Consider the following 14,317-nt stretch of genomic DNA (forward strand, 5'->3'; position numbering starts at 1 on the left):
CACCTAGTGGTGTATTATAGTCATCACAGCCCTGTACACTGAGGACACCTAGTGGTGTATTGTAGTCATCACAGCCCTGTACACTGAGGACACCTAGTGGTGTATTATATTCATCACAGCCCTGTACACTGAGGACACCTAGTGGTGTATTATAGTCATCACAGCCCTGTACACTGAGGACACCTAGTGGTGTATTATATTCATCACAGCCCTGTACACTGAGGACACCTAGTGGTGTATTATAGTCATCACAACTGTATACACTGAGGACACCTAGTGGTGTATTATATTCATCACAGCCCTGTACACTGAGGACACCTAGTGGTGTATTATAGTCATCACAGCCCTGTACACTGAGGACACCTAGTGGTGTATTATATTCATCACAGCCCTGTACACTGAGGACACCTAGTGGTGTATTATAGTCATCACAGCCCTGTACACTGAGGACACCTAGTGGTGTATTATATTCATCACAGCCCTGTACACTGAGGACACCTAGTGGTGTATTATAGTCATCACAGCCCTGTACACTGAGGACACCTAGTGGTGTATTATATTCATCACAGCCCTGTACACTGAGGACACCTAGTGGTGTATTATAGTCATCACAACTGTATACACTGAGGACACCTAGTGGTGTATTATATTCATCACAGCCCTGTACACTGAGGACACCTAGTGGTGTATTATAGTCATCACAGCCCTGTACACGGAGGACACCTAGTGGTGTATTATAGTCATCACAGCCCTGTACACTGAGGACACCTAGTGGTGTATTATACTCATCACAGCCCTGTACACTGAGGACACCTAGTGGTGTATTATATTCATCACAGCCCTGTACACTGAGGACACCTAGTGGTGTATTATATTCATCACAGCCCTGTACACTGAGGACACCTAGTGGTGTATTATACTCATCACAGCCCTGTACACTGAGGACACCTAGTGGTGTATTATATTCATCACAGCCCTGTACACTGAGGACACCTAGTGGTGTATTATATTCATCACAGCCCTGTACACTGAGGACACCTAGTGGTGTATTATATTCATCACAGCCCTGTACACTGAGGACACCTAGTGGTGTATTATATTCATCACAGCCCTGTACACTGAGAACACCTAGTGGTGTATTATATTCATCACAGCCCTGTACACTGAGGACACCTAGTGGTGTATTATATTCATCACAGCCCTGTACACTGAGGACACCTAGTGGTGTATTATACTCATCACAGCCCTGTACACTGAGGACACCTAGTGGTGTATTATATTCATCACAGCCCTGTACACTGAGGACACCTAGTGGTGTATTATACTCATCACAGCCCTGTACACTGAGGACACCTAGTGGTGTATTATAATCATCACAGCCCTGTACACTGAGGACACCTAGTGGTGTATTATACTCATCACAACCCTGTACACTGAGGACACCTAGTGGTGTATTATAGTCATCACAGCCCTGTACACTGAGGACACCTAGTGGTGTATTATAGTCATCACAACCCTGTACACTGAGGACACCTAGTGGTGTATTATACTCATCACAGCCCTGTACACTGAGGACACCTAGTGGTGTATTATACTCATCACAGCCCTGTACACTGAGGACACCTAGTGGTGTATTATACTCATCACAGCCCTGTACACTGAGGACACCTAGTGGTGTATTATAGTCATCACAGCCGTGTACACTGAGGACACCTAGTGGTGTATTATACTCATGACAGCCCTGTACACTGAGAACACCTAGTGGTGTATTATATTCATCACAGCCCTATACACTGAGGACACCTAGTGGTGTATTATATTCATCACAGCCCTGTACACTGAGGACACCTAGTGGCGTATTATACTCATCACAACCCTGTACACTGAGGACACCTAGTGGCGTATTATAGTCATCACAGCCCTGTACACTGAGGACACCTAGTGGTGTATTATAGTCATCACAGAGCTGTACACTGAGGACACCTAGTGGTGTATTATATTCATCACAGCCCTGTACACTGAGGACACCTAGTGGTGTATTATAGTCATCACAGCCCTGTACACTGAGGACACCTAGTGGTGTATTATATTCATCACAGCCCTGTACACTGAGGACACCTAGTGGTGTATTATAGTCATCACAACTGTATACACTGAGGACACCTAGTGGTGTATTATATTCATCACAGCCCTGTACACTGAGGACACCTAGTGGTGTATTATAGTCATCACAGCCCTGTACACTGAGGACACCTAGTGGTGTATTATAGTCATCACAGCCCTGTACACTGAGGACACCTAGTGGTGTATTATACTCATCACAGCCCTGTACACTGAGGACACCTAGTGGTGTATTATATTCATCACAGCCCTGTACACTGAGGACACCTAGTGGTGTATTATATTCATCACAGCCCTGTACACTGAGGACACCTAGTGGTGTATTATACTCATCACAGCCCTACACACTGAGGACACCTAGTGGTGTATTATATTCATCACAGCCCTGTACACTGAGGACACCTAGTGGTGTATTATATTCATCACAGCCCTGTACACTGAGGACACCTAGTGGTGTATTATACTCATCACAGCCCTACACACTGAGGACACCTAGTGGTGTATTATATTCATCACAGCCCTGTACACTGAGGACACCTAGTGGTGTATTATATTCATCACAGCCCTGTACACTGAGGACACCTAGTGGTGTATTATATTCATCACAGCCCTGTACACTGAGAACACCTAGTGGTGTATTATAGTCATCACAGCCCTGTAAACTGAGGACACCTAGTGGTGTATTATATTCATCACAGCCCTGTACACTGAGGACACCTAGTGGTGTATTATACTCATCACAGCCCTGTACACTGAAGACACCTAGTGGTGTATTATACTCATCACAGCCCTGTACACTGAGGACACCTAGTGGTGTATTATACTCATCACAGCCCTGCACACTGAGGACACCTAGTGGTGTATTATACTCATCACAGCCCTGTACACTGAGGACACCTAGTGGTGTATTATACTCATCACAGCCCTGTACACTGAGGACACCTAGTGGTGTATTATATTCATCACAGCCCTGTACACTGAGGACACCTAGTGGTGTATTATACTCATCACAGCCCTGTACACTGAGGAAACCTAGTGGTGTATTATAGTCATCACACCCTGTACACTGAGGACACCTAGTGGTGTATTATAGTCATCACAGCCCTGTACACTGAGGAAACCTAGTGGTGTATTATAGTCATCACAACTGTATACACTGAGGACACCTGGTGGTGTATTATATTCATCACAGCCCTGTACACTGAGGACACCTAGTGGTGTATTATACTCATCACAACCCTGTACACTGAGGACACCTAGTGGTGTATTATACTCATCACAGCCCTGTACACTGAGGACACCTAGTGGTGTATTATACTCATCACAGCCCTGCACACTGAGGACACCTAGTGGTGTATTATACTCATCACAGCCCTGTACACTGAGGACACCTAGTGGTGTATTATATTCATCACAGCCCTGTACACTGAGGACACCTAGTGGTGTATTATACTCATCACAGCCCTGTACACTGAGGAAACCTAGTGGTGTATTATAGTCATCACAGCCCTGTACACTGAGGACACCTAGTGGGGTATTATATTCATCACAGCCCTGTACACTGAGGACACCTAGTGGTGTATTATATTCATCACAACGCTGTACACTGAGGACACCTAGTGGTTTATTATACTCATCACAACCCTGTACACTGAGGACACCTAGTCGGGTATTATATTCATCACAGCCCTGTACACTGAGGACACCTAGTGGTGTATTATATTCATCACAACGCTGTACACTGAGGACACCTAGTGGTTTATTATACTCATCACAACCCTGTACACTGAGGACACCTAGTGGTGTATTATACTCATCACAGCCCTGCACACTGAGGACACCTAGTGGTGTATTATACTCATCACAGCCCTGTACACTGAGGACACCTAGTGGTGTATTATATTCATCACAGCCCTGTACACTGAGGACACCTAGTGGTGTATTATACTCATCACAGCCCTGTACACTGAGGAAACCTAGTGGTGTATTATAGTCATCACAGCCCTGTACACTGAGGACACCTAGTGGGGTATTATATTCATCACAGCCCTGTACACTGAGGACACCTAGTGGTGTATTATATTCATCACAACGCTGTACACTGAGGACACCTAGTGGTGTATTATACTCATCACAACCCTGTACACTGAGGACACCTAGTCGGGTATTATATTCATCACAGCCCTGTACACTGAGGACACCTAGTGGTGTATTATATTCATCACAACGCTGTACACTGAGGACACCTAGTGGTTTATTATACTCATCACAGCCCTGTACACTGAGGACACCTAGTGGTGTATTATATTCATCACAGCCCTGTACACTGTGGACACCTAGTGGTGTACTATATTCATCACAGCCCTGTACACTGAGGACACCTAGTGGTGTATTATATTCATCACAGCCCTGTACAGTGAGGACACCTAGTGGTGTATTATACTCATCACAGCCCTGTACACTGAGGACACCTAGTGGTGTATTATATTCATCACAACCCTGTACACTGAGGACACCTAGTGGTGTATTATATTCATCACAGCCCTGTACACTGAGGACACCTAGTGGGGTATTATATTCATTACAACCCTGTACACTGAGGACACCTAGTGGGGTATTATATTCATCACAGCCCTGTACACTGAGGACACCTAGTGGTGTATTATATTCATCACAACGCTGTACACTGAGGACACCTAGTGGTGTATTATACTCATCACAACCCTGTACACTGAGGACACCTAGTCGGGTATTATATTCATCACAGCCCTGTACACTGAGGACACCTAGTGGTGTATTATATTCATCGCAGCCCTGTACACTGAGGACACCTAGTGGTGTATTATAGTCATCACAACTCTATACACTGAGGACACCTAGTGGTGTATTATACTCATCACAATCCTGTACACTGAGGACACCTAGTGGTGTATTGTATTCATCACAACCCTGTACACTGAGGACACCTAGTGGTGTATTATATTCATCGCAGCCCTGTACACTGAGGACACCTAGTGGTGTATTATAGTCATCACAACTCTATACACTGAGGACACCTAGTGGTGTATTATACTCATCACAATCCTGTACACTGAGGACACCTAGTGGTGTATTGTATTCATCACAACCCTGTACACTGAGGACACCTAGTGGTGTATTATATTCATCACAGCCCTGTACACTGAGGACACCTAGTGGTGTATTATAGTCATCACAGCCCTGTACACTGAGGACACCTAGTGGTGTATTATAGTCATCACAGCCCTGTACACTGAGGACACCTAGTGGTGTATTATACTCATCACAATCCTGTACACTGAGGACACCTAGTGGTGTATTGTATTCATCACAACCCTGTACACTGAGGACACCTAGTGGTGTATTATATTCATCACAGCCCTGTACACTGAGGACACCTAGTGGTGTATTATAGTCATCACAGCCCTGTACACTGAGGACACCTAGTGGTGTATTATAGTCATCACAGCCCTGTACACTGAGGAAACCTAGTGGTGTATTATAGTCATCACAACTGTATACACTGAGGACACCTAGTGGTGTATTATATTCATCACAGCCCTGTACACTGAGGACACCTAGTGGTGTATTATATTCATCACAGCCCTGTACACTGAGGACACCTAGTGGTGTATTATACTCATCACAGCCCTGTACACTGAGGACACCTAGTGGTGTATTATACTCATCACAGCCCTGTACACTGAGAACACCTAGTGGTGTATTATATTCATCACAGCCCTGTACACTGAGGACACCTAGTGGTGTATTATATTCATCACAGCCCTGTACACTGAGGACACCTAGTGGTGTATTATATTCATCACAGCCCTGTACACTGAGGACACCTAGTGGTGTATTATATTCATCACAGCCCTGTACACTGAGGACACCTAGTGGTGTATTATACTCATCACAGCCCTGTACACTGAGGACACCTAGTGGTGTATTATACTCATCACAACCCTGTACACTGAGGACACCTAGTGGTGTATTATACTCATCACAACCCTGTACACTGAGGACACCTAGTGGTGTATTATACTCATCACAACGCTGTACACTGAGGACACCTAGTGGTGTATTATACTCATCACAGCCCTGTACACTGAGGACACCTAGTGGTGTATTATATTCATCACAGCCCTGTACACTGAGGACACCTAGTGGTGTATTATACTCATCACAACCCTGTACACTGAGGACACCTAGTGGTGTATTATAGTCATCACAGCCCTGTACACTGAGGACACCTAGTGGTGTATTATAGTCATCACAACCCTGTACACTGAGGACACCTAGTGGTGTATTATACTCATCACAGCCCTGTACACTGAGGACACCTAGTGGTGTATTATAGTCATCACAACCCTCTACACTGAGGACACCTAGTGGTGTATTATACTCATCACAGCCCTGTACACTGAGGACACCTAGTGGTGTATTATACTCATCACAGCCCTGCACACTGAGGACACCTAGTGGTGTACTATATTCATCACAGCCCTGTACACTGAGGACACCTAGTGGTGTATTATATTCATCACAGCCCTGTACAGTGAGGACACCTAGTGGTGTATTATACTCATCACAGCCCTGTACACTGAGGACACCTAGTGGTGTATTATATTCATCACAACCCTGTACACTGAGGACACCTAGTGGTGTATTATATTCATCACAGCCCTGTACACTGAGGACACCTAGTGGTGTATTATACTCATCACAGCCCTGTACACTGAAGACACCTAGTGGTGTATTATACTCATCACAGCCCTGTACACTGAGGACACCTAGTGGTGTATTATACTCATCACAGCCCTGCACACTGAGGACACCTAGTGGTGTATTATACTCATCACAGCCCTGTACACTGAGGACACCTAGTGGTGTATTATACTCATCACAGCCCTGTACACTGAGGACACCTAGTGGTGTATTATATTCATCACAGCCCTGTACACTGAGGACACCTAGTGGTGTATTATACTCATCACAGCCCTGTACACTGAGGAAACCTAGTGGTGTATTATAGTCATCACACCCTGTACACTGAGGACACCTAGTGGTGTATTATAGTCATCACAGCCCTGTACACTGAGGAAACCTAGTGGTGTATTATAGTCATCACAACTGTATACACTGAGGACACCTGGTGGTGTATTATATTCATCACAGCCCTGTACACTGAGGACACCTAGTGGTGTATTATACTCATCACAACCCTGTACACTGAGGACACCTAGTGGTGTATTATACTCATCACAGCCCTGTACACTGAGGACACCTAGTGGTGTATTATACTCATCACAGCCCTGCACACTGAGGACACCTAGTGGTGTATTATACTCATCACAGCCCTGTACACTGAGGACACCTAGTGGTGTATTATATTCATCACAGCCCTGTACACTGAGGACACCTAGTGGTGTATTATACTCATCACAGCCCTGTACACTGAGGAAACCTAGTGGTGTATTATAGTCATCACAGCCCTGTACACTGAGGACACCTAGTGGGGTATTATATTCATCACAGCCCTGTACACTGAGGACACCTAGTGGTGTATTATATTCATCACAACGCTGTACACTGAGGACACCTAGTGGTTTATTATACTCATCACAACCCTGTACACTGAGGACACCTAGTCGGGTATTATATTCATCACAGCCCTGTACACTGAGGACACCTAGTGGTGTATTATATTCATCACAACGCTGTACACTGAGGACACCTAGTGGTTTATTATACTCATCACAACCCTGTACACTGAGGACACCTAGTGGTGTATTATACTCATCACAGCCCTGCACACTGAGGACACCTAGTGGTGTATTATACTCATCACAGCCCTGTACACTGAGGACACCTAGTGGTGTATTATATTCATCACAGCCCTGTACACTGAGGACACCTAGTGGTGTATTATACTCATCACAGCCCTGTACACTGAGGAAACCTAGTGGTGTATTATAGTCATCACAGCCCTGTACACTGAGGACACCTAGTGGGGTATTATATTCATCACAGCCCTGTACACTGAGGACACCTAGTGGTGTATTATATTCATCACAACGCTGTACACTGAGGACACCTAGTGGTGTATTATACTCATCACAACCCTGTACACTGAGGACACCTAGTCGGGTATTATATTCATCACAGCCCTGTACACTGAGGACACCTAGTGGTGTATTATATTCATCACAACGCTGTACACTGAGGACACCTAGTGGTTTATTATACTCATCACAGCCCTGTACACTGAGGACACCTAGTGGTGTATTATATTCATCACAGCCCTGTACACTGTGGACACCTAGTGGTGTACTATATTCATCACAGCCCTGTACACTGAGGACACCTAGTGGTGTATTATATTCATCACAGCCCTGTACAGTGAGGACACCTAGTGGTGTATTATACTCATCACAGCCCTGTACACTGAGGACACCTAGTGGTGTATTATATTCATCACAACCCTGTACACTGAGGACACCTAGTGGTGTATTATATTCATCACAGCCCTGTACACTGAGGACACCTAGTGGGGTATTATATTCATTACAACCCTGTACACTGAGGACACCTAGTGGGGTATTATATTCATCACAGCCCTGTACACTGAGGACACCTAGTGGTGTATTATATTCATCACAACGCTGTACACTGAGGACACCTAGTGGTGTATTATACTCATCACAACCCTGTACACTGAGGACACCTAGTCGTGTATTATATTCATCACAGCCCTGTACACTGAGGACACCTAGTGGTGTATTATATTCATCGCAGCCCTGTACACTGAGGACACCTAGTGGTGTATTATAGTCATCACAACTCTATACACTGAGGACACCTAGTGGTGTATTATACTCATCACAATCCTGTACACTGAGGACACCTAGTGGTGTATTGTATTCATCACAACCCTGTACACTGAGGACACCTAGTGGTGTATTATATTCATCGCAGCCCTGTACACTGAGGACACCTAGTGGTGTATTATAGTCATCACAACTCTATACACTGAGGACACCTAGTGGTGTATTATACTCATCACAATCCTGTACACTGAGGACACCTAGTGGTGTATTGTATTCATCACAACCCTGTACACTGAGGACACCTAGTGGTGTATTATATTCATCACAGCCCTGTACACTGAGGACACCTAGTGGTGTATTATAGTCATCACAGCCCTGTACACTGAGGACACCTAGTGGTGTATTATAGTCATCACAGCCCTGTACACTGAGGACACCTAGTGGTGTATTATACTCATCACAATCCTGTACACTGAGGACACCTAGTGGTGTATTGTATTCATCACAACCCTGTACACTGAGGACACCTAGTGGTGTATTATATTCATCACAGCCCTGTACACTGAGGACACCTAGTGGTGTATTATAGTCATCACAGCCCTGTACACTGAGGACACCTAGTGGTGTATTATAGTCATCACAGCCCTGTACACTGAGGAAACCTAGTGGTGTATTATAGTCATCACAACTGTATACACTGAGGACACCTAGTGGTGTATTATATTCATCACAGCCCTGTACACTGAGGACACCTAGTGGTGTATTATATTCATCACAGCCCTGTACACTGAGGACACCTAGTGGTGTATTATACTCATCACAGCCCTGTACACTGAGGACACCTAGTGGTGTATTATACTCATCACAGCCCTGTACACTGAGAACACCTAGTGGTGTATTATATTCATCACAGCCCTGTACACTGAGGACACCTAGTGGTGTATTATATTCATCACAGCCCTGTACACTGAGGACACCTAGTGGTGTATTATATTCATCACAGCCCTGTACACTGAGGACACCTAGTGGTGTATTATATTCATCACAGCCCTGTACACTGAGGACACCTAGTGGTGTATTATACTCATCACAGCCCTGTACACTGAGGACACCTAGTGGTGTATTATACTCATCACAGCCCTGTACACTGAGGACACCTAGTGGTGTATTATACTCATCACAACCCTGTACACTGAGGACACCTAGTGGTGTATTATACTCATCACAACCCTGTACACTGAGGACACCTAGTGGTGTATTATACTCATCACAACGCTGTACACTGAGGACACCTAGTGGTGTATTATACTCATCACAGCCCTGTACACTGAGGACACCTAGTGGTGTATTATATTCATCACAGCCCTGTACACTGAGGACACCTAGTGGTGTATTATACTCATCACAACCCTGTACACTGAGGACACCTAGTGGTGTATTATAGTCATCACAGCCCTGTACACTGAGGACACCTAGTGGTGTATTATAGTCATCACAACCCTGTACACTGAGGACACCTAGTGGTGTATTATACTCATCACAGCCCTGTACACTGAGGACACCTAGTGGTGTATTATAGTCATCACAACCCTCTACACTGAGGACACCTAGTGGTGTATTATACTCATCACAGCCCTGTACACTGAGGACACCTAGTGGTGTATTATATTCATCACAACCTTGTACACTGAGGACACCTAGTGGTGTATTATACTCATCACAGCCCTGTACACTGAAGACACCTAGTGGTGTATTATACTCATCACAGCCCTGTACACTGAGGACACCTAGTGGTGTATTATACTCATCACAGCCCTGTACACTGAAGACACCTAGTGGTGTATTATACTCATCACAGCCCTGTACACTGAGGACACCTAGTGGTGTATTATACTCATCACAGCCCTGTACACTGAAGACACCTAGTGGTGTATTATACTCATCACAGCCCTGTACACTGAGGACACCTAGTGGTGTATTATACTCATCACAGCCCTGCACACTGAGGACACCTAGTGGTGTATTATACTCATCACAGCCCTGTACACTGAGGACACCTAGTGGTGTATTATACTCATCACAGCCCTGTACACTGAGGACACCTAGTGGTGTATTATATTCATCACAGCCCTGTACACTGAGGACACCTAGTGGTGTATTCTACTCATCACAGCCCTGTACACTGAGGAAACCTAGTGGTGTATTATAGTCATCACAGCCCTGTACACTGAGGACACCTAGTGGTGTATTATAGTCATCACAACTGTATACACTGAGGACACCTGGTGGTGTATTATATTCATCACAGCCCTGTACACTGAGGACACCTAGTGGTGTATTATACTCATCACAACCCTGTACACTGAGGACACCTAGTGGTGTATTATATTCATCACAGCCCTGTACACTGAGGACACCTAGTGGTGTATTATATTCATCACAGCCCTGTACACTGAGGACACCTAGTGGTGTATTATACTCATCACAGCACTGTACACTGAGGACACCTAGTGGTGTATTATATTCATCACAACCCTGTACACTGAGGACACCTAGTGGTGTATTATATTCATCACAGCCCTGTACACTGAGGACACCTAGTGGGGTATTATATTCATCACAACCCTGTACACTGAGGACACCTAGTGGGGTATTATATTCATCACAGCCCTGTACACTGAGGACACCTAGTGGTGTATTATATTCATCACAACGCTGTACACTGAGGACACCTAGTGGTGTATTATACTCATCACAGCCCTGTACACTGAGGACACCTAGTCGGGTATTATATTCATCACAGCCCTGTACACTGAGGACACCTAGTGGTGTATTATATTCATCACAACGCTGTACACTGAGGACACCTAGTGGTTTATTATACTCATCACAGCCCTGTACACTGAGGACACCTAGTGGTGTATTATATTCATCACAGCCCTGTACACTGAGGACACCTAGTGGTGTATTATATTCATCACAGCACTGTACACTGAGGACACCTAGTGGTGTATTATATTCATCACAGCCCTGTACACTGAGGACACCTAGTGGTGTATTATATTCATCACAACCCTGTACACTGAGGACACCTAGTGGTGTATTATATTCATCACAGCCCTGTACACTGAGGACACCTAGTGGGGTATTATATTCATCACAACCCTGTACACTGAGGACACCTAGTGGGGTATTATAGTCATCACAACCCTGTACACTGACGACACCTAGTGGTGTATTATATTCATCACAGCCCTGTACACTGAGGACACCTAGTGGTGTATTATAGTCATCACAACCCTGTACACTGAGGACACCTAGTGGTGTATTATATTCATCACAGCCCTGTACACTGAGGGCACCTAGTGGTATATTATATTCATCACAACGCTGTACACTGAGGACACCTAGTGGTGTATTATATTCATCACAACACTATACACTGAGGACACCTAGTGGTGTATTATATTCATCACAGCCCTGTACACTGAGGACACCTAGTGGGGTATTATATTCATCACAGCCCTGTACACTGAGGGCACCTAGTGGTGTATTATATTCATCACAACCCTGTACACTGAGGACACCTAGTGGTGTATTATATTCATCACAGCCCTGTACACTGAGGACACCTAGTGGTGCATTATAGTCATCACAACGCTGTACACTGAGGACACCTAGTGGTGTATTATATTCATCACAGCCCTGTACACTGAGGACACCTATTGGTGTATTATAGTCATCACAGCCCTGTACACTGAGGACACCTAGTGGTGTATTATAGTCATCACAGCCCTGTACACTGAGGACACCTAGTGGTGTATTATATTCATCACAGCCCTGTACACTGAGGACACCTAGTGGTGTATTATAGTCATCATAACAACAAACTGAGAAGCTCATGTTTCCCAGAGTACTATGAAGCCTCACTCTTGTCACCCACCAGGTTTCTGGAGCCTGGACTGAAAAAAATGACAAAATGAAACCTATACAAAAAACAAAGTCCATCTTTCCCCTACACTTTTGACATCCTCCCACCCATTACACAGTCCACATCTTTGCAGACCCCCGAGTATAATGATCGGCGGACCGGAGGGGTAAGGTAACATAAAAAACAGTGTTACTTACCTCTCCACGATCCTGCCAGGCCTCCGTCATTCGTGTCTGACGTCTCTGACGTCACATGACCCAGGCAATCTTCCCGGATCATGTGACGTCTGATGTCATTAAAGCTGGACAAGAGCGGCAGCCGACAGGAACAGGTAAGCAACTGTCTCTGTTTTTTTAATGGTTTTAATCCCCCGGGTCTCCGATTGTTATACTCTGGGGTCTTTTCAAACCCCAGAGTATAATAAATGTTTATAGGTGTCCACAGTGGGACATATGGGGACACTATGGGGGATAATACTGTGTGTGCAGGGGACACTATAGGGGTTAATACTGTGTGTGCAGGGGACACTATGGGGGATAATACTGTGTGCATTGGACACTATAGGGGTTAATAATACTGTGTGCATTGGACACTATAGGGGTTAATAATACTGTGTGCTTTGGACACTATAGGGGTTAATAATACTGTGTGCATTGGACACTATAGGGGTTAATAATACTGTGTGCATTGGACACTATAGGGGTTAATACTGTGTGTGCAGGGGACACTATAGGGGTTAACACTGTGTGTGCAGGGGACACTATAGGGGTTAACACTGTGTGTGCAGGGGACACTAATGGACATAATACTGTGTGCAGGGCTTACTAAGGGACATAATAGAGTGCGGAGGAGGGGGTCAGTCGAGGTCTTCGGCATCGGTTTGGGGAGGGGGGGCCCCATGTCAAAAGTTCGCCACGGGGCCCCGCCATTCCTAGTTACGCCACTGAGAGGCAGAGTATAGAGGATTAACACACAATCTAAGAGCACAGTGTTACAGCACCCGGATGGCTGTGATGAATAGCTGCAAGCACCGGCACAACAATCCCATCTTAATATAATCTGAGATCCGCTCCTTAATGCGATGTACACGTCATCACAGGCGCGCCTCCTTGGGCATCCCATCCACCAAGGACGCGACATGTATGCAACTAGGAGACGCTTCTTATCTGCCGTCCTCCAATAGGTAAGTATGACGCTCATTCTCATGTCCATGGTAAACCTGGATAGTTACACCGCGGACTTGTTAATATCCAGAGGGGACACTGATCACCAATGACACTAAGAAAAATACAGAAGGAGTGACAAATATCACATTACCCTACTCATCATCCCTATTGTGTGGAGTAGAAAGTGGGATAATTAATGAAACAAAAATATATATATATATCTCAATCGGCTTCCGATACAGCGATGTCTC

This window comes from Leptodactylus fuscus, chromosome 7 (genome assembly GCF_031893055.1).
Source record: "Leptodactylus fuscus isolate aLepFus1 chromosome 7, aLepFus1.hap2, whole genome shotgun sequence".
Taxonomy (NCBI): Eukaryota; Metazoa; Chordata; class Amphibia; order Anura; family Leptodactylidae; genus Leptodactylus; species Leptodactylus fuscus.